The sequence below is a fragment of the Ostrinia nubilalis genome, chromosome W (assembly GCF_963855985.1).
Source record: "Ostrinia nubilalis chromosome W, ilOstNubi1.1, whole genome shotgun sequence".
In the NCBI taxonomy this organism is placed as follows: Eukaryota; Metazoa; Arthropoda; class Insecta; order Lepidoptera; family Crambidae; genus Ostrinia; species Ostrinia nubilalis.
The window spans coordinates 5,987,958-6,010,792 of NC_087118.1; the positions used below are offsets into that span (position 1 = coordinate 5,987,958).

General features: G+C 34.8%; 2 long non-coding RNA genes across 2 annotated transcripts in view; both read left to right on the forward strand.

The window, feature by feature from the left end:
- The window catches only part of LOC135086361 (uncharacterized), a 36,753-nt gene extending 33,822 nt beyond the window's left edge, over positions 1-2,931 (forward strand). The window contains exons 3-4 of the long non-coding RNA XR_010260439.1: positions 2,461-2,566; positions 2,845-2,931. This is a non-coding gene — a long non-coding RNA (uncharacterized LOC135086361). The remainder of the gene's footprint in view (positions 1-2,460; positions 2,567-2,844) is intronic.
- A 27-nt stretch (positions 2,932-2,958) lies between these two features.
- On the forward strand, positions 2,959-4,970 carry LOC135086295 (uncharacterized). The gene is made up of 4 exons (XR_010260388.1): positions 2,959-3,021; positions 3,127-3,250; positions 3,485-3,670; positions 4,318-4,970. It is a non-coding gene; the product is annotated as an uncharacterized LOC135086295 (long non-coding RNA).
- The last annotated feature ends 17,865 nt before the right edge of the window (positions 4,971-22,835 follow it).

A 22,835-nucleotide genomic window follows, 5' to 3' on the forward strand; every position in this document is an offset into this window, starting at 1 on the left:
TATGTTTGTTAGCTTATTCACATATTACAGGATAGTACTTTTTAATAATTTCATTTATTTAAACAATAAGAATTTTGTTTTGGGTGCACTGTTTTTAATGTCCTGCGTAGGTACATATTTTATGTTCGTCCATTTTAACCTAACAATGAAATTGTGATAAAAATGGGTCCCATTTTGAGAACTGCTGTATGTTCCCTCGCTAAATATTATCCTAATTACCTCTTGTCTTTGAAGTTAAAATTAATCATTTATCAGTTTCAACTACTCTGTTCAATATTTTCCTCCTTCTTCTCTCGTTGATGAGATAGATGTGCGACGGATCTCGAGCACTGTAGGTCGTAGGTGTTAAAACATCCTATCGCTTGTCTTGCTGAAGACAAGTGAGCATTGGATATCGACTACACCGTTTGTTTTTATTTGGGCTTTCACTTCTTTTGTACCTAATGTTTACTATATTTTCAGTTTAGAATTTTCTTATGGTATTGTTATTTTATTACCATTATTCTTTCACATTCTTAATATTAAAGTTACTCCTTTTATTTACAAGTTTGTTGTTGCTATCATGCATGAGGTAATTTTATTGTTGAGAGGGTTTTCATAATGGACGTGACATTTTCTTTCTTTACCAGGAATTGCTACTTGATCAATTTCATAAAATTAACAATAACTAAAAGTTTTTTTACTAAACATTTTATGAAAATTATCTAATGGTTGTTAAAATTTGAGTATTCTTGAAATAAATAACTAATAACGTTATGTTTTAAGTGTAACTTGCTATTTTTTAGAATGTTTATTCTTGTTAATTAATATTTAAGTACTATTTAAAATTACAAATAAATAAATTTTGACTTTGTTTTTGTAACCGTTTATAGCACTTTATATACCTTTAAAAATACCTGTTTTTTAGTGAGACCTATGATGTATTTGCAATGTTTATTTAAGAAATGCGAAAAAAGGCGACGTTTACATTATTAATTTTACAAAATGACAATTATACGACGATCCTTATTATGCTGGTGAGAACAATTTCGTTCAGTTTCGCTTATGACGGCATTAACTAACTTCATTTGAACACATCCATTGCTCATTGCTTTCTGAACCACGTGTTGTTTGTTATATTGACATACTCGTACTTGTACCTGGACACCCTGATATTCCGTCGACGCTGAGGTGTTTGATTGACACCCGGGACATTATCGACCGGTTATTTTCTCTGCCCTGATTCGTTAACCCTGCATCTTCCCTCCGCTCGACCTCTTCAACTTTATGCTCGTGCTGTGTTGGCTGTCGCCTTCACACTCTTCGCTTCGATGGCGTCACCCTCTCTGAGGCGTCTGCCTGTGTCACCCACGTGGATCAGTGACGTCCCCTGCAGGCTGGGGGTGTCGTCCTAACAGTCTTCCCCTGTCAATCAGTTCGTTCAGTCAGCGGTATCATTCTCTCTTCCTTCGTTTGGTTGGCTGAGGAGGCTCCTGTTCCGAATCAGGCGCTAATGTCATGGTGATTCCAAAGTGATTACGTTATATTCCGATATACCACTCTTACAGTAATGGGGTGATATTTTTCATATTCCATTTCACTTTGCTTTCCCATCTTCTCTTACATTACTGCACACGTAAACACTCATCATATACAATATCGGCTTACCCGGGCAAATCTATCAAATTTTGGATTCATTTCAGTAGCTGCTTTGCAATTGCTTGCTGCTTTAAAATGCTTGCGCTGCTTGGGCTTAGAATTCATTCATATTCATATTATTTATTTGCTAACTAATTGTAGCTAGAAGATCGAATTCGCCCAGTAGGGCGATCTAACTACATGAAATGGTTTTTATTCAAAATAGAAAGACCCGTGTCTTTCTATGTGTCTAGGTATGTCTTGACGCGATATTTATGAATGAGTTACATTATGTACTCACTGCTTGACGTTTAGTTATAATGGGTGGGACGCGAATGATTAAAATCAGTTTTTAATGTTATACATTTCATGTAGGTAGATGGGGAGTAGAAGGGAGAGTGCATAACAAAACTAATCTTACTAACCATTGGCTTGCCTTTAATTAATTATAAGATCAAATTAATGTTATGGTACTATCCCATGTGCCAACCTCACCTGCTCGCGCCAACAGCCGGCTGTTGGCGGCAGCGGCGTGGCTCACCGCGAGAGTGAGACGCTCCGCTGCGGTGCTCCCTGCTGTCTTACTGACGAGGCTCTGGCTTTAACTAATATTTATGGCTGTCTTTTACTAACATTGTATGTCATGTTATAGAGCTTGCAGATGGACTAACCAGGCTGGCAGTGTGTGGCAGCTAACTTGTTTATAAATGTGGAAACATCTCATTCACACAAAACACAGATGAGCCGTGCAATGCTTTGATGTGTCTCTAATTATACATCGATGTAAACTCTAACAATGCATAGCCAAATATAAATCTAATTTTAATATGTTTTATATTACAGATGACAAACGATTTATTAGTAATATCACTGTTTATATCTTATCTGGATAAGATACTCAATTAGACATCAAGATGACTGTCACTCGTACACTCAAAAGATACTAAGAGTAAGTATTAAAAATATTAATAAAATTATTATTTAATTTATAAAAAGACTAGCTTTTGCCCACGGCTTCACCGGCGTGAAATTTTGTTTGTCACATATCGTCATAAATTATAGCCTAAGTGTTATTCTGGGTTATAAACAATAATAGGTACTGTAAAGTTTCGTCAAAATCCGTTCAGTAGTTTTTGCGTGAAAAAGTAACAGACATCCAAATTTTCGCATTTCTAATATGTATTAGTATTTTAATCTGTACTACATATTTTATATTAATTATTTCAGGTATAGAAGCCAAAAGAGAAACTTGAGTGATGCAAAAGTTAAAATTGCTACGATGGTGCTCACCACATCTACTCGCAAGTCAAGTTCCTCAAAATGAAGCATTAATAGCGCAGCCCTGACAAAATAATGCAAATTTGAAGAGTTCATAAACATAAAAAGAACTAACTACTAATTAAGGTAAACGCAACTTCAATCTTCAGATTTATATTTATATAAATTATACAATTATAATTGTCTTATTACATTTCACTATTAATAATATTAATATGCCATCTATTTCAGGTATAGACTAGAAGAAATAATAAAAATTAAAATGTAATATAATACTTAGCTACCTACGTTTCGCTACTTCATACTGAACTGAACCGGAGCCTGACAATGCACCACACGACCTTTTTCTGATTATGTAAGTAAAACAATTTTACAACTCAATCGCAATAATCAATAGTAAGTGTTAAGATACCATAAACATTAAGCTTGGACTTATCTTTGGAGTACTCAGCCAGTGTTCTTTTTTCTTTTCACCAACTGTCGTTAGGTCATATAACCTCTCTACTGGCAGGTGTTCACGCACGCCTACTACCTTTGTTTAAAGGCATTTTTTTTATAAAAAATACTTTTAACAAAATTTAACCAACAGGTAAAACGCCATGAATAGAATAGAATTGATCACATCTCACAAGGAAGGAGGAGTGATATCGCCAAGAAGAAATTACTGTCTCAATGCGTAAAATATTACTCTACGAAGCAAGAAGGCTAAGAATAAAGAAAGAAAAGAAAGCAAAACATAAACGCAAGACGCAAATAGTAGTTCACGACACGACAAGTAAGTGTACCTAACATTATTACGCTAAACGACCAAGAAATATGAGATAAGTAATAGGCTAGATGACAAAATTTCAATTATTTGTCCGTCAGACAGATAATTAGAAAATATTAGACTCATAATTTTTATGTTCTTTTATAATTAAATAATAACAGTGCTACATCGAGTTGAAATGGCGCTATACGTCACGCTTGAGTAGAATTTTTACTCAAAAATGATGACACGCCACATTTCAACTCAATTTAATACTGCAATTATTCGATTATAGAAAAAAAAAATGAGTAATATTTTCTAATTATCTGTCTGACGGACTAAATATAATTTTGATTTCATTACCCAGTCATCATCCCTATTGTATATTATTGCAAATCCATTTCCGAGACATGTTCAATATTACTCTTATAAAATGAATTCTATGCATAATTTGAAATCTTATTTTAAACGCAAATGTCACACAATAAATGCCTGCCGCATTTTATTTAGAGGTCCCTTTAAGTAATAATTAGGTATTATGTGATAATACTACCACGCATCCACTCACCTCTATGTTGTCATTTCTTAATTACCTATAGTCCTTTTTTGCGAATAAAATATAAGAGAATGAAATCATTAAAACGAAATAATTACAACTGTCTTTTTATTTCCAGGTTCATCAGTATCATGGGATTATCGACATTGGACTTGAAATCTCAGTTGCAGTTCCGGTATTGGATTGACGACAGCAGTCAACTATCGATGAACACTGATTTGAAGATGCTTGACGTTCTACAGAGGAAGCAAGAAAATAATAATTAGAGTTATTTACAGATTAAAACATAGTAGTTATGCACTTTTATTCAAATTAATATTGTTTACTGATCAGTAATAATAACATAACCCAAGACTTGTAGCAGCTTATGCTGAACCTCATCATGGCTCTTTTGTTTTTTTTTCTTTATTTTTCATTTTCTAATATTAATTTAGTGAACATAAAATGCAAGCTACTCGGATATTTAGGTGACTTAGGACTGATTTCTTAATCGTTGAATATCTGCTAAAGAATAAACATTTTGACATATCTCATACTATTCTTCAGTTAAAAGTTATACGACGATTGAGAAATCAGCCCATAAGTTTTTTTTAAAACTGAGGTGGAATTGTGTAAAGCAATCGTTATCATTTGACAGTTACGTACGTAACATAACGTACGATTATTCTGTCAAACACTTTAACTGATTTTATCGTACGTTATGAACTGTCAAATGATTACGATTGCTTTACACAATTCCACCTCTGATCCAGATTCTTTTTTATATTTTCATTTATATAGGAAATAAAATAGTATATATAATAAAAGGAAAATGTAACATAAATATTTAGCCAATGTCAATTTGCATTCATATTATAAATAAATATTGCACTTGAAATTATGATTACATAATATTTTGGAATTAACATGTCTTAGCTAAGTAAAATTACTCGAATTTCACTATCATTGGAATTTAATATTTTTCGCTTATATTAAAATCGCAGCTTGATCCACTGTCATTCTAGGTAACTTAGATTTTTAAATCCGACTCTGTCTGCACTGAAGCTATATGTAGCACTTTTTTCACTTATAAGCTTATGTCTTTTTATTTAATGTACTAAATGATAGATCAATTACGAAAGTAGATTGCTCCTTTACAGAGACATAGTAATATTACAGTCAAATGTATGCTTTCAAAAGTTGTAGAATAATTGTTTAATAATTATAAATATACTATTTAAACTAATTTTTTGTTTTTTCTTCATTAATTAATTAATAAGCACAACATATCTCACACACAGGCTTAACTATCTCGCACACAGATTTAAATATCTAACACTGGCTTAACTATCTCGCACACAGGCTTAAATATCTTTGATATATGTTTCCTAAACAACTTTCATTTAGGTTATATGTACCTACGTTAAGGTGGTCCCGCCCCAGAGCATGACACAGAGAATGCTTGGAAATAAAATCGATAGGTGGCGCATTGTTAAATAGTTATCAATGGTGATAGCTCTACGATGCGCCTCCTGTCGGTATTATTCCTAAAGCATTCTGTAATTTCAGCACATTATCATGATAGACTACATTCATTCTTAATGACAATAAAATTAATAAACAAGTACACTAGCTATTACTTTTATTATTATGAATGCATAAGATTTTACAATATAATTGATTATTATAAAAGAATTATATAATATAATGTAATTTGTTAGGATAATCTCATAGGTACCTACTTTTGTAATACATAGCCAACAAACAACTAAGGTAGATAAGCTAATTGAATCAGAAATATGTACGACAACTGAAATCTTTCATAATTTATTGCCTTCTATGCATAATGTCCCGAAGCAGTGGTAGGGTTAATATTGGGACGTGTAAAAGCGCTTTTTTAAAGCCTATTTGCAAAAATAAATGAATTTATTTTAATTTTAATATTATTGCTTAAAACGAAATAGATTTTTGTGCCAAATTCTAAAGACTAAGCCATATAACCGAAAATAAAGGCGAGGCCGAAGGCCGAGCGATAGTTTAAAGCCCAAGAGTCGCCATACATTAAATTTTAATGCGTCAAAAAAGGACTAGAGTCCAGTGACAGACAGAAAGGCGAGGCCGAAGGCCGAGCCATAGTTCAAACCCCAACAGTCGCCATAGATTTACTTGTGTTGCGTCAAAAAAGCACAAGAGCACCGTGACAAACGAGAACGCCCCCTGTAATTTTTGCGAGGCCGAAGGCCGAGCTCCGAATGCGAGGCCGCAGGCCGAGCGCCGCGTAGGGCGAAGCCCGGAGCGGCCAGCATCGCAGATCTAGCTTTTGTAGCCCGCGTAGCGGGCGACCAAAGCTAGTGATTTATATAAAATTCTAAACATGTGTAGGACAAGCTTGAAGTCAACCCTAAAAACTAAACTAAATGAACTAAATTATAGCGAAACAGAAAGTGTTTTGATATGCTACGAGTAAAATTAATAATTGAAATTAGTAAAATTGCATAGTACCTAAGTACCCTCATTATTTGTAAATGTGTAAAATTATTTGTAAACTAGCGGCCGCCCGCGACTTCGTACGCGTGGATCCCGTTTTACCCCCTTCATCTATCTTACGCGGTTTAGATTTTTTCATACAAATGTTTTTTCCCGCTAACTCCCGTTCCCGTTGGAATTTTGTAATATCCTGTTGTAACTAAGCTTTAAGTTTACTAAGGTACCTGCATGCCAAATTTTAAGAGTCTATCTTACGCGGTTTAGATTTTTTCATACAAATGTTTTTTCCCACTAACTCCCGTTCCCATGGAAATTTTGCAATATCCTGTTGTAACTAAGCTTTAAGTTTACTAAGGTACCTGCATGCCAAATTTCAAGCGTCTAACTTAAATCAAATCAAATCAAATGTAGTATAGTATGTAAGTAATTATAAGAATATTTTAATATCATAGTTTAGTGTACACCGCATGAGCGTATCTAGGTCAATGACATACGCGACCTCAGCGTGTGACGTAGTTTAAGTTAGAATATAATATTTTGTAATGCACTTTTGAATCCAATTTATTACACGACTATCATTGAGACAACATCTTTCATTCACCTATTCGATCCCGTTACTACATGGCGACCCATACCAGTTTGGAGTCTTTGGACGTCTGAAACCACCACAAATAAATACCGAAAACCAAGCAAAGAAGAAAACCACCATAAATAGCACCATTCAAAGAAAAGCAAGACCAAATCGAATCGAATCAACAAAAGACGAAGTTATTATAAAAGAAGACAGAAGCGTACGGGAGCAAGGATGGAGTCCAGGGTATAGCCCGGCCCAGTTCCAGAGGTGTCCAGGGATATCCCGGCCCAAGAAGAGTTCGCGAAGAAGAAAAATGAAGTCGGAGTCCAGAATGCAAGCCGGACTACTCGTCGCAGTTGCAGCAGTCGTCATCATCTTCGCTGCCACGATGCTGTATATATCCTTTTTATTTAAAAACTAACTTTCTTTAATATTAAGTATTTTTAGTAGTGCTATATAATTTCTCATTTATTGATATATAGATAATTTAAAGCCAATTAGTTTAACAATAATAATTTTTATTAGTTATTAATTTAGAACAATTAGTTAATCATGGGTACTACAAACACTAAAGAGGACACTATAATCGCTCAAACAGCGTCAGGTGATGCACAAGCAACCCAAAAAATTTCTCAGGGGCTTAGTACATCAGAAATTTTATTAGTTACTATCGTTTTAATTTTGTTAGGTTGTATCTGCTAGGGTAGACCGGGTACAATAGTACCACGGGTCAATAGTACCATCGGCGATATTTCTTCATACAAGCAACGTTAGATTGTGTGCATAGCGTCAGAATATGCGCTTTTTGTGTTTCCATCCGCTCACCAGTCGCCGGCGCTTGCGCTGAAAAACGAAGGTGTACAGGAAGGATTTTTGTTTTTTGCCCAGCCGCAGTAAGTTTTTATGTCAAATATATGAGCCCATAAGTTGCCTAAAATGCTATTTGTTACCAAAGTATTGTTGTCAATAGTTTATCCAGGCTCTAAACTTTGTATCGACAGCGAATTATTGGCATTCACTGTGAAAATGACTGAATTTTAGGTGAAGTTCTCTTGACTACCTACTGGGAACAAATGTACCAGTCTCCATGGGGTCAATTGTAGCGGTACAATCAACCCCGTGGTACAATTAACCCCCGGAACCTTATTTTATACTTAATATTTTAAATTGGTTTCAAAGTACCTATACTTATAATAAAATAAGTTATTATAAAACATTCACGTGGTTATTTTACATTTTTACAATTATATTTTTATAATTATAGGCATACCTACCTACTGAAAAAATAGTTAATGTGTTTTATTAAATAAGTAGGTAGATGTCGATAAAAAGGTGATATAAGTACCTAAATGCCTACTTAAAATATTTTAATATAGGTTTCTAAAACCCTTCTGAATATGTACATTTTAGCTTAATTCAGTAAGTAACTAAGTATTTGAACGTTTTGTTTTAGATGCCTCGACGTAGAGTCAAAGGTACTGATCACGGATCAACGGATCTATTCCTTTATGAACAGGCTTATGAAAAAATTTTAAAAGGGCGAAGCATTAATAGGTATAAATAAATCAGGGTCAATTGTACCAGGGGTCAATTGTACCCTCATACAAAAATAGATTTTTAAGTTTTGATTATTCTATCATTGTTATTATGCTTATTGTTGTTTCAGGAGCAATATCCGAGCCAAATAAATGACATATTATGTAGAAACAGTTAGCTTTTTCGTTTTTATGGAAGAAAAGTTATTGTTTTGTTTTTAAACTTTAGTGTTGATTTTTCATACTTGTTCCTAAATATTTTCGATCTCAATTAATAAATAATGATGATTGTAGGAGATTAAGAGTACAGAATACCAATAAAGGTGATGATTAGATAAACATAACGACTTTTATAGCCTCATATATTATTGGTACAATTGACCCGTTGTAGGGGTCAATTGTAACATGAGACATCGTACAGTTCAAACTCGTTTTTCACTAAGTATTCGAAAGAATAGTTCAACTCTGCATGCTTAAATTTGTAGCTTAGGAGTCTAGTTTTTACAGCATACTAACAGAATAAGTTATATTTCATTAGATTTCTCAATATTGAACAATTTCCAAAAAATGGTACTATTGTCCCCGGTCTACCCTACTATATTGTAAAGAAATATAGGAAAAACAACATTAAGACACTCAGACGAGAATTGAATGCCATAGCTCTTCAAGCTGCATCCAACAAAGACCTTCAGTCTATTGTGTAGACTAATTTTGAATATGTTATGGAACCTGTTACAAAATTAACAGAATTAAATAACAAACTTCTTTCAATATGGGAATATATTCGTAAATTAGGACCAGAAAGAAGACAGACCGATCTAGGAATTAGAAAATTTAGGGAAGCTCATTTAGAATACGAGAAATTGGACTGTATTTTGTCTCACTTGAAAGGTTGTATTGAGAACTTAGAAGTAAGCACCAGCGACTTAACAAAAATTAACAACTTAGTCAGTCAAATTCATAGCATATATAATAAAATTATAACCTTATCGTATCCAAGTTCAATTAACTTAGAAAAAACCTCCAAAATGGCAACTGAAAAATTTGACTTAAAAACGGCCATTTCCTTGTTACCCGTGATGACGGGACAAGAACACGTCTCCAAGAGTTTAATCGATGGTATTGAGTTATATAGTAGTATGATTGCGACTGATACGCACCCACAACTTATTAATTTTGTCCTTAAAACTAGACTCTCATCAAGCGCGAAGTTAAGGCTAAAAACCACGTATGATAGCGTAGATAGTTTATTGTCTGACCTAAATAAATATATCTTGCCTAAAAAGTCACCAGTTGCTATGCAATCGAAATTACAAATTTGCAAACAAGGCAGTCGTTCTATTGAGGCTTTCGGGTCAGAGTTGGAAGACCTTTTTGTTAATTTGACATTAAGCCAATCGGACGGTGACAGTACAAAGTACGATATTTTGCGCCCTATTAACGAGAAGGTCGCTATAAAGCGTTTTGCCGATGGGTTATCTGACCCACGTCTCAGCACTATCATTGCATCTCGCCAATTTGACTCACTTTCAGAAGCTATCAGAACTGCCATGGACGAATATTCAATGTCCACTGATAACCACGTCATGTCGTTTACGCGACCATTCCCGCAACGTTCGAATTTTCCCAGGGATAACTATTATTTTAAAAATAATTACAATCGTAGTAATAATCGCGGAAATTACTCTAGGCCATATTACTCATCGTGGCATAATCAAAATAACACGAGACCGACACCGACACGGCCAGAAGGTAACCAAAGTCACATGAATAGGGGTCGCGGCGGGCGCGGCCAATATCGCGGTAAACGGGGTTTCCACCATGTCCAACATGCGACCGTTGACCACGACCACGAAGAGATAGTAGAAGACACACCGGCCACTGATGAGAAGGATGACTTATTAGATGAGTTTTTTCGTACCTAAAGTTCAGGATAAAAGTTTTCATATTCTTAATTATAACAATAGTAGCACGGTAACATTTAGTGTTAATGATAGAAATATCGATTTATTAGTCGACAGTGGTGCCAGTCTATGTGTGTTAAAATATGAATGGTTCAAAGGTGACCCATGTTTTGAAAATAAATTAAATTTTGATAGAATTACTATAAAAGGTGTCAGCGGAAAATTACAATCAATAGGTTATGTTTATTTAGATTTATCATATAATGGGGTAGTTTTTAAGGAAAAGTTTTACGTATTTAATAATTTATCTTGCTCTGCTAATGGAATTTTAGGAGACAATTTTCTAAAGCGTTATTCGGCTATAATTAATTATAAACTTAATAATTTGCAAGTGACGAATGACTCACAAACGGTTTGTGTAAACATTAACTGTAAAGGTCGGTACACACATACGATACCACAGCGATGCGAGGTAATTAAATACATACCGACCTCAATCAATGATGATTGTGTTATTTTATCTAGCGAAATACAAAACGGTATTTTTATAGCTGGGTTAATTGCAAAACCAAGTCAGGGTAGTATTCCAATCAGGATACTAAATACTACAAATAAGGAAGTCAGTATTGATTTTTCTGACTTAAACATTTATTCCCTAACAAGTTTCGATATCTGTAATTTTACGGATGAAAAAGTTTGTGCCGATCGAGTGAAATCTTTGTTTAAATTACTTAACGTGTCTAATTTGAATGAGGAGGAGAGAACAAGTATAGCTAGTATCTGCGCTAAATACGCAGATGTTTTTCATTTACCTGGCGACAAATTAAGTGTTACTAATTTGATGTCACACAGCATAACTTTAAAAGATAATGTTGCGCCAGTGTATGTCAAGCCTTATAGGCTGCCGCATGCGCAACGAAAGGAAGTTCAGAAACAGATAGATGATATGCTCGCGAATGACATTATTGAAGAGGCTTCATCTGAGTGGTCAAGTCCAGTTTTACTTGTCCCGAAAAAATCAGACAAGCCCAACGAGAAAAAATGGAGACTAGTTATAGATTATCGACAGTTAAATAATCGCATTCAAGATGATAAATTCCCGTTACCTAATATCACAGATATTTTAGATTCTCTTTCTGGCAGCATTTATTTTTCAAAATTAGACCTTACACAAAGTTATTATCAGCTCAATTTAGATGAAAATTCTAGGAAATATACTGCATTTAGCGTTGATAAAATGTATCAACTTTCTTTAGATCAGGACTCACGTAAAGTAACTGCATTTACAGCGAATACTAAAATGTATCAAATGAAACGCTGTCCGATGGGATTAAAAACTTCACCAAGTGTTTTCTCACGTTTAATGACTATAGCTATGTCAGGCATTAATTATAATCAGGCTTTTATTTACTTAGATGATTGTATCGTTTTAGGAAAGTCAAAGGAAAACCACAATAAAAATCTGATAAGTGTATTAGAACGCTTAAGAAAAGTTAATCTAAAGCTAAATCCCTTAAAATGTGAGTTTTTACGCACAGAGATAGTTTATTTAGGACACAAAATAACATCCGAAGGTATTTTACCTGACGACAGTAAAATAAAGACGTTGCAGAATTATCCGCCACCAGCAAATTGCGATGACGTCAAACGTTTTGTCGCGTTTGCTAATTATTACAGACGATTCATACCGAATTTTGCTAATATTGTTTTTCCATTAAATAAACTATGTAAGAAAAATATACAATTTGCATGGACCAATGAGCACGAGTCCGCTTTTCAAACATTAAAATCAGCCTTGATGAACCCTCCAATTTTACAGTATCCCGATTTCTCGGAAGAAAACATCTTCAGATTACAAACAGATGCTAGTAAAACAGGCATAGGCGCAGTTTTATCAAACCAGAACGGCCAGGTTATCGCTTATGCTAGTCGTAATTTAAAACCTGCAGAAACTAGATATCCTATTATTGAGTTAGAACTTTTAGCAATTGTTTGGGGAGTACGGCATTTTCGACCATATTTATATGGCAGGAAGTTCAAAATCATCACTGACCATAAACCTCTTATTTATCTATTTAGTCTGAAAGATCCCTCTAGCCGACTTACTAAATTTAGACTATATTTAGAAGAATACGATTTTGAAGTCGAATACGTCCCGGGTCGAGACAATGCACCAGCAGACGCATTGAGTCGATTGCCTATGACGTGTACTGATTTAAAATCTATACAAGAACAAGTAGTTTCAGTATTAACACGCGCACAGAGTAGAAAAGTTAATAGTCATTCTCCCAACTTGCCTAACTCTTCTGAGAACTCTATCAACCGCGGGCCGCCTGACCAACCTGCAGTTGTAGAAGTACTCAAAAAACCCAAAGATGTGGTAGAATTATTACTGACATGTGACATAAATAGTCTTAAATATTGCGAAAATATTGTTTCCAAAGCGGGTTATTGTGTATATGTGCCGTCGAAGGCCGCGATCTATCTATGTTCCCGATCGTTATCGACCCCAGAGGTGTTAGCGAGGGACTTAGAAGCCTTGTGTATTAGGTTGAGTATCGCAGAACTATTAATAGTGAAATCAAATCATGTTTTAAATAAAATAAAACATCTTATAAGTGAAAAGAAAAGATTAAAAGTTGATTTCCCGCGCTTTCTTATTACAAAGAATGTAAGAAAAATTACGGATCGAGATGAAATAAGAGTTTTACTGAACGATTTTCACTTGTTGCCCACAAGTGGACACGCAGGCGCTAATAGAATGTTTAACAACATTAAAAAATATTTTTACTGGCCAGGAATAAGTAATGACGTCATAGATTTCGTAAAGAAGTGTAAACAATGTCAAGTTTACAAACATACCAACAGGAAAATAAAAGAGCCAATGGTGATAACCAGCACGGCCACCTCGGCTTTTGATAAAATTAGTTTAGATATTATTAGGGACCATTAGATGTAGATGATTATAACAATAAGTACGTATTAACATTGCAGTGTAATTTAAGTAAGTTCGTAGAGGCTTATCCTTTGTCATCTAAAGATGCTGTAACGGTATCTCAAAGTTTTGTAAATAATTTTCTTCTGAGATATGGAATTCCAAGTGAAATCTTGACGGACCGAGGTACAGAATTTCTTTCTTCAGTCTTGACCGAAGTATGTAATTTATTAAAAATCAAAAAGTTACATTCAACAGCGTACCACCATGAAACGCTTGGTTCTCTAGAAAATACACATAAATCATTAGGTGATTTTCTTAGAATACAATGTCAGGAAAACAGGTCAAACTGGAGTAGTTGGCTACCCTACTGGTGTTTTTCTTTCAATACTACGGTTCATTCTGAGACGAAATACAGCCCATTTGAATTAGTTTTTGGAAAAAATTGCACTTTGCCAAGTAACTTACAAAGTAGTGTGATTGATCCACTTTATAACTACGACAGCTATCCTAAAGAACTTAAATATAGGTTACAAAGAGCTCAGGCAGATGCAAGAAATAATTTGATTAACAATAAGTTACATAGAAAAGTATTGTATGACACTAAGTTAAATCCTATTGTATATCAGAGAGATGATCTTGTACTTTTGAAAAATCAGACAGGAGATAAACTAGATTGTATTTATCATGGACCTTACCCAGTAGTGGAAGATATTTCCCCAAATGTTAAGATATTGAGAAATGGTAAAGAATATGTTACTCATAAAAATAATACAAAATTGTTTTTTAATTAGTTAAGTCATGCTTATGTATTATTTGTAATCATTTTTACAATAATCATTTAAAATTATGTGTATAATTATATTTCCTTTTAAATAATTAGTTATTATTGAACAAAAAAAAAATTATAGACATTTAATTTTTTTTTTCTTTTTCTAAGGGGGTTATGTAGTATAGTATGTAAGTAATTATAAGAATATTTTAATATCATAGTTTAGTGTACACCGCATGAGCGTATCTAGGTCGATGACATACGCGACCTCAGCGTGTGACGTAGTTTAAGTTAGAATATAATATTTTGTAATGCACTTTTGAATCCAATTTATTACACGACTATCATTGAGACAACATCTTTCATTCACCTATTCGATCCCGTTACTACACAAATCAAATCAAATAATTTATTGTGTGTGCCATGTTGGGAGACCGTATGAATGAGACACGGGTTGTAGTTAGTCTCTGATATTAATCTGTTCATTAATGCGAACTGCGTGACTATTTATACGATATAGACTAAAGGTAAATGACGTCACAGCATCAGCACTATACGTGATAAATGTGCTGACACTGTGAACGTGATCAAGATAAGATATGAAGAGATTTAGTATTGTGCATACCGGCACAGTACTCCCCCCCTTTAAATAAGAAAAAAAATAAAATAATGCGCTAATTACAATAACATACATAAATTATCTACGTTAATATATGGTGCAATGTTCAATCTCTACATACTTACATACAAGAAATAAAAATAATGTGCTAATTAAATACAAATTACAATAGCTATCTACGTTATACAAATCATGTGGTGAAAAATGGGAAAACGTTTATAAAGATGAAATTATAACAAAACATAACCACTGGCTTCTTCCTTATCTGGCGTTTTCACAGTCGTGGGTTGCCCTCGCGCAAGCTCGGCGTTACGCGATGGGTGCGCTGTAGTCACAGCGTTCATGCCTTGTGTCCTTGCACATTTCATAAGCGTTATCGGCTTCTGAAGACCAAAGGATAGGCGAATTATCATTCTTGAAATATTCAAAGTATTCAACTTCGATACGCGGCTGCGTAATTTTCTCAATTCGTTGACTGTGTTTCAATTCATTAATTGCTTTGTATTTCTGCTCTGTTGGCGATTTCTTGGCTCGTTATCGGATAACCTAAGAAATATTCGCTCTGGAGGGACTCACATTTTTCTAAATGATTGTAATCCCAAGTTAAAGAGTCAGAGTTTTCTCACCGTAAGTGTTTATCTTTGAACCATTCGTGGCATATAACATATTGCTCATTTGGCATTGTTGCTTTACTGTAGGATTTGCTCCTGATATGTTGCTCCCGTAACGATTAAAAACCTTATACCACTTTTTCAGTCGGTAAAAATAAGGCGGTTAGACGGGTAGATAGCACAGAAGCCGTGCTGGCTGTGCGATTTCTAGTTTCCTTGATTCGTTTGTTTCCAATCACATGATTTTTCACATTTTTCTGCATACGTTGATACATATTATAATAACAAAATCTTCTTACTTGACGAGGCGACCTTGGCCTGTAACTGCTGCGTCGCAAATTTTCACGGTCATGGCACAATCATTATTTCAATTGCACATGTTATAGCTGTGTTAGCACATTTTCCATTGTTTGGTCTTGAATGTTGTAGTTGACTGTTGAACTGCTGAGACTTCATTATTTTTGCATTCTCTAATATTTTATTAGCGATTTGATTCGTTTGAAGTTCCAAGACTGATTCCAGCTACACAGACGAGGTTGGTCCTTTTAGAAATCGGGAATACGGATGTGACAGGGGTACTGGCAGCGACTTCTCGTAGTGTTGTGTTGCACGACTTGCACGGAGTTGACATGATGACGATGATTGATGTTGAAGTGACGTCACGGACGTGTAATTTTCTCTGCTCAATCGGGGTAACCAATTTGATTCCATGTCAGATGGTGAAAGCTGGCGGAGGCTGATGCCGAAGATGGTGGTGATGGGGGTTACCGTCTGCTTCTTCGACTTCGTTGGAGTCAGAAATTTGTGGCAACTTCGTCAGGTTCATCTTCTTCGTCGGGGTCACCAATTTGTGCCATGTTGGGAGACCGTATGAATGAGACACGGGTTGTAGTTAGTCTCTGATATTAATCTGTTCATTAATGCGAACTGCGTGACTATTTATACGATATAGACTAAAGGTAAATGACGTCACAGCATCAGCACTATACGTGATAAATGTGCTGACACTGTGAACGTGATCAAGATAAGATATGAAGAGATTTAGTATTGTGCATACCGGCACATTGTGCATAAATTTGGGTACATTACATTTGCAGTAGTTATTGCAATAATAAAGTTAGATCGCCAAATCCTACCATTACAGGTGTATACACATTTCTCTTAAAATAAAATTAAAAAACTATTCCTTATGCTCCATAAAATCTTTCAAACTATAGAAACAATGTTTCAATAACCACAATTTAGTGAGCCTCTTAAACGAACTTAAACTTAATTCATCATCTTTAAAGCGATCAGGTAATTTATTATAGATATCTATACACATAATATAGGCATTTCGTGACACTGCAGACAGTTTTACACATGGTTTATGTAATTTGTACAAATATTGGGATCGTTTAGATTTAGAGCGGTTTAGATTTTTCGTACAAAAGGATTTTCCCGCTAATTCCCGGTCCCGTGGGAATTCCTAAGTATCCTATAACCTGCCCAGGAGTATGAAGAATAATTGTACCAAGTTTTGTTAAAATCCGTCAAGTGGTTTTTGTTTCTATAAGGAACATACATACAGACAGACAGACAGACAAAAATTTTACTGATTGCATTTTTGGCATCAGTATCGATCACTAATCACCCCCTGATAGTTATTTTGAAAATATATTTCATGTACAGAATTGAGCTCTCTACAGATTTATTATAAGTACTAGCTTTCCGCCCGCGGCTTCGCCCGCGTGGAATTTTGTCTGTCACAGAAAAACTTTATCGCGCGCGTCCCTGTTTCAAAAACCGGGATAAAAACTATCCTATGTTCTTTCCCGGGACTCAAACTATCTCTATGCCAAATTTCATCAAAATCGGTTGCGAGGTTTAAGCGGGAAAGCGTAACAGACAGACAGACAGACAGAGTTACTTTCGCATTTATAATATTAGTTGGGATAGATGTGTTAAATATCTGTATCTAATGTCTTATATTAAGTATAAGATTAGATGATTTTAATTTAATTTAATTTATTGTAAAGATTATTTTATGCTCAGTAATTTATATAAACTTTAATACTTCTTGTATGGGGTGGAGGGTTAATATCCTGAGCAACAGGAATTTTCCTAATTCAGGTATTAACCTGCCACAATATCTTGATTGTTAATAATATTCTTATTTTTGTATATGTATTGTATGTGGTGAGAAATAAACAATTTACTATTATTATTTATTATAGTACAGATAAAGGAAAAATTGCGAAAATGATAAATTTGAAGTTACATAAAATATTATTTTTGCTTACATGACATAAAATATTTTTTTAATAATTATAAACTCACTACCTACCCTTTTTCACATGAACGCGTAGAGATATTAAAGTTGAAATTCATATCAAACACTTCTTAAATCTAATTGCCTCTAAACTGTGAAAAATTCTAAATCAACGCAAAAATTTAAAACGCTGAGGTAGGTACCTACCTATAATCATACCGCATATTTTGAAATTCGCCACTACTCGCAACGGAATCAAAACTTAAAGACTACTTCCCGCTGACATTGAATCTTGAATTTTGGTATGAAACAATAGCTTAAGGTAACCTAACAGAAAAACCCGAAACCTTTTAAAATTTTTAGGCACAGTAACTAGTTAAACCAAAACAAAGACCAACACAATCGTCATTCAATCTAAATATTTTGGTGAATGTAATTCTGTGTATAACCTAAATGCGTCCTAACTGCTGTGTTATACTTAGTACTTATAAATATATTCAAAGACATTAATTGTAATTTCCTATTGTTGTCCTTGATTATCAGAAAGCTTGCTTACTTAATATTTTACATCATATAGTTCCTATGCCTCCAGATGGAAGTTGTTTATTTCATGCAATAGCGTTTTCTATTTACAATTCCACTAATTTGGATCAAACACAATTACTACGAACTTCAATAGTTAATTATATTTATGATAACTGGGACGAGTTTAATTTGTATACAAGCAATGCCCGGGGATATCCTTTCTCTTCACGACAAGAGTACAAAGCTACGATGCTTCAATCATTCAGTTATGGCGGTACTGCTGAGGTGAAGGCAGCAGGATTTTTGTATCCAGTGAGGTTTGAAGTATATGAACTTAATACGGGTATTCTGAGGGGTGTATTTGGTAGAGAAGGATATCCAATAAAGCGATTACTTTTTTCAGGTAATTTATCATCGGGTCATTATGATTTTTGTTCACCAATCGGGTCCGAAGAATTACTGAGTAATACATACGATAATGCGCAGGAAAGCTTCGTAAATAAAACACAAGATTCTAAGGTTGGTCGTCCGAAACGTAATAAAGGTGGTCGTCCAAAAAAGTATGATTCATGTTCTCGTCTGATTGTTGTGGGAGACTTCAATATCTGGCCTACTATTTTAGTTATATTATAAAATAAAAAATATTAACTATGTTAACTCTTACGAAATTACCATAACTATGATTGTTCTTGTAGGGACACATTACACCTAGGTACTATCGGGGACTCTTCCGCCTGACCACTTTGTAGAAATTTTAGCGTAAGCGCATCGCTCCGGTCACGTGCTCACCCCGTCTCTAATTGGTTACGCATTTTACTATATTTTTACTACGACCAATAAGAGACAATCAGGGCTTAGGTTGTAATACGAAATACCATTAAAATAAAAATCATTATTATTTTTTTTAGTTTTTTGGTCATTATTTTTCATTTTTAATGACACACAATATTATTAGCTTACAAATGCAAATTATTATTTAATCTGTAAGACGGGCACATAAGAAATACAAACAATTTTTATGTAGTCACATGGTTGGGCCCACATATGGGGACATTTCGATAAAATTGGCATCACAACATCGCCTTAAATGATCGCTAGCCCTATCCTAAACAGACTGTATAGTACGACGACTCAAAATATTTAAAAGCACGGCGTCATTATTCGAAGAATATGTCGCGGAAGATTTCGACTTTCGAAAGAATCTGTTTTGGATGTGTTGGAATCCATTGAAGACAATCTTGCTCAAACTCACAGACACAGTCACACAAAAAACAAATGTTTTGACATTTATTCAACCAGCAAAATGAAATGCAACCCGATTTCTGATGAATTCTACAAAATACGTGGTATTTAAATCAGTCGCCTTACATGTCACAAAAACATTATACGACTGAAGAGAATAGTGCTGGTTTTCGAAGCAATTCTATTACATACAATGACATTTTGTTTTGGTCGGTTTAGAAAGTGAGTGAATGATTTGAGACTCCATTCACTTAATGTATGATTTCGTAATGGTCTGTTAAAATAATACCATGGGACACAAAAATTTAACAGTGCTGTTAGCACCCCTGTTAACTTTAATGACTGGTTAAGTAATGTCTCATTTAGAGAATAACTAACAGAGTATGGTAAAACTGGGCTTTAATGTTTTAAAAAGAAATATAAACCTATTATAAGGTTTTTATTTACATTCAAGGATTTAAGAAAGTTATTATGTAGCCAGATCTTACAATACCTAATTGTTTTTAAGCCAAAAATATTCCTTAACTCTTTACTAATTAATTCAATAATAAATTGTTTATAAATTATAACTTCCGAATAAATTAAATACCAATTAAATAAGTAAAATTCGAAAGTAACTGTATGATTTTGTATTTCTCGCCTTAACTAGCTAAACTAATATCATGAGATTTACACTCTTATTATAACAATAATTATAGAAAGGGCTACTTTTTTCTCGGGAAATTGCACAGTTACCTTGGAATGTGCGATAGCAATTTTGTGACCCGAGCGGGCAATCGCTAGTTCAAATTTTACACGAAGCCCCATATAATATTTTGTAGCGATTCTTTATTGGGTTTCAAATTGACTAAAATGCGACGTTGCCAAACGAGCGCTACGGATGCGGGTAATAAGCAATACTCAATCCTAAACGCTTTACATAGAGCTTGGTTTGCTAGGGCAAACATCTACAGTGGTGCGCCGACGCTGCTTAGACCCGAAACATGAATGAACGGGGGCGTAGCATAATCTAAGAAGATGATATACCTTGTTTTATTGAGAGGAATGGCGGTATTGTTTTATTACATGACGGTTGACAGTACCTACTACAATTTTGACATTTCAGAAGTGGTACAGGAAAATGGCATAATATTTTCTTTATTCTATGTACTTAATTAATTATAATTAGGTTTTACTTTTATCTACATCCATGTTACTTCATTTGTTTTTATCGATGTTCATTTGTTTTTGTCTTTTGGCCAAATTCAAGAAAAGCTAGTCCTCTTGGTCACGTGTACAATTTAAGTTGGTTGGGTTTTACGGCCAAGGGTACAGCGGTTAAAATTTATTTTCCACTGTACCATCAAGGGAACAGCCAAGGTTACACAGGAAAATAAGGGTTAAAATGTGTCCCCTCTCTATAAGTTCCAAAATAAGATAATATTAAAATTAAAAAAAATATATGATGTGCATTACGCATTACCATGCAATTGGTTTGAACGATATCTAGTAAGTAATTTGATTTAATACGTCATAAATGGCGGCATTTGTATGGCGGAACCCTCGCACTTGGCCGGTTTTTTTTTTTTTCGCGCGGCCATCGACCAAACTTTGTTTTTTGATTACAAAATAGTGTAATAAACCAAACTTACTATGACATGTATACCTCTAAACTCAGTCTGAACTGAGTTACGAGCGTTAGTAACTCATAATTAAGTGTTTTAATAGCCTTTCAAAAATGTCCCACGAGAAAAAGCAATTACAGTGGCTCAATTTCGACACTCTCTTACTTCTCCAAAGAAGCTTTGAGAGACTAAGAGTTCTTCTTCCCCGAATCACTCAGCTGTGTCCTCCTGATCGGGCTATAAAGACATGCGACTTGTGGTATTGTTTTTCCAGTAGACACGAAAATATTTGTATCAGCGGCACAGGAATACAAAATTTTTCAATTCCGCTGACAAGGGGTGCGTGACAGTTTATATAACTTTATATGATATAAATTAATTTCAATAACGTTCATATTGTATAATAAACGTATGTTATGATAACACTTGATATAATTTTTAACATATAATGTTTACTTCATATTTATAATAAATCATTTCTAATAATGTCATTTCAAATACCAATCACAACGCATAAAGACATTTGATATAAACCTTACTTAATCTAAGACTCATTTGATGTAATTTTGTTTAACATAAATAATATTTCACACAACCATTACTTGTAATAAATAAATAAATAATAGATAAATAAATCTTTGGACAATTTCACACAGCGCCAGCTAGCCCCAAAGTAAGCAACTCAATGCTTGTATTATGGGTGCTAGCTTAACGGATATACTACTTATATACTTTTTTTTTAAATACATACATACATAGTAACACCCAGACCCGTCACAGAAATTAAAATTCATCATTTCAATTTCTGTCCGGCCGGGAATCGAACCCGGGAATAGTAGTCCGCTCGGAACCACTACACCAAACGGCCGACAACGACAAATATTATTTGTCATAACGACTATTTGGTATACTCTTTAATTGATATAATTTCTGATAGATATAACTTTTAGTATGTTCTTCTTTAGCTTGACTTATAAATGACTTTAGTGACAAAAACGAATCGCCGTAAAACCGACTCCACGTAGTCTTGTCTGCCCTACCCCTAGAGTGTAATTTAGAAGCGCGTAGGCACGGAGGGGCGAGGCGGCCCGCGGGCTGAGGAGCAGGTGGCTGGAAGCGAGGCGCCGCGGCTGAGGCCGGCTTCGCCGGCCAGCAAGCCGAAGACGCGGTGTCGAGCGAAAGCCATCTGCGACGATTAGCACGCGAGGGACCGCCAGAGCCCCGCAGTGCCGGAGCCGTGACAGAAGTCTCAAGTTTTTAGTCAAATTTGCATGCTGCATGCCTGCTTGCTTGCTTGCCTGCTTGTTTGCTCGCTTGCCTGCTTGCTTGCCTGCTTGCTAGCTTGCTTGCTAGCTTGCTAGCTTGCTAGCTTGCTAGCTTGCTAGCTTGCTAGCTTGCTAGCTTGCTAGCTTGCTAGCTTGCTTGCCTGCTTGCTTGCTTGCATGCTTGCTAGCTTGCTTGCTAGCTTGCTTGCTTGCTTGCTTGCTTGCTCGTTTGCTAGCTTCCTTGTTTGCTTGCTGCATGCAATGCTTATTATAACAAATGAACTTTATATACAATTATTATTGTTATATGATTTAAGTTTTATAGGAAAATAA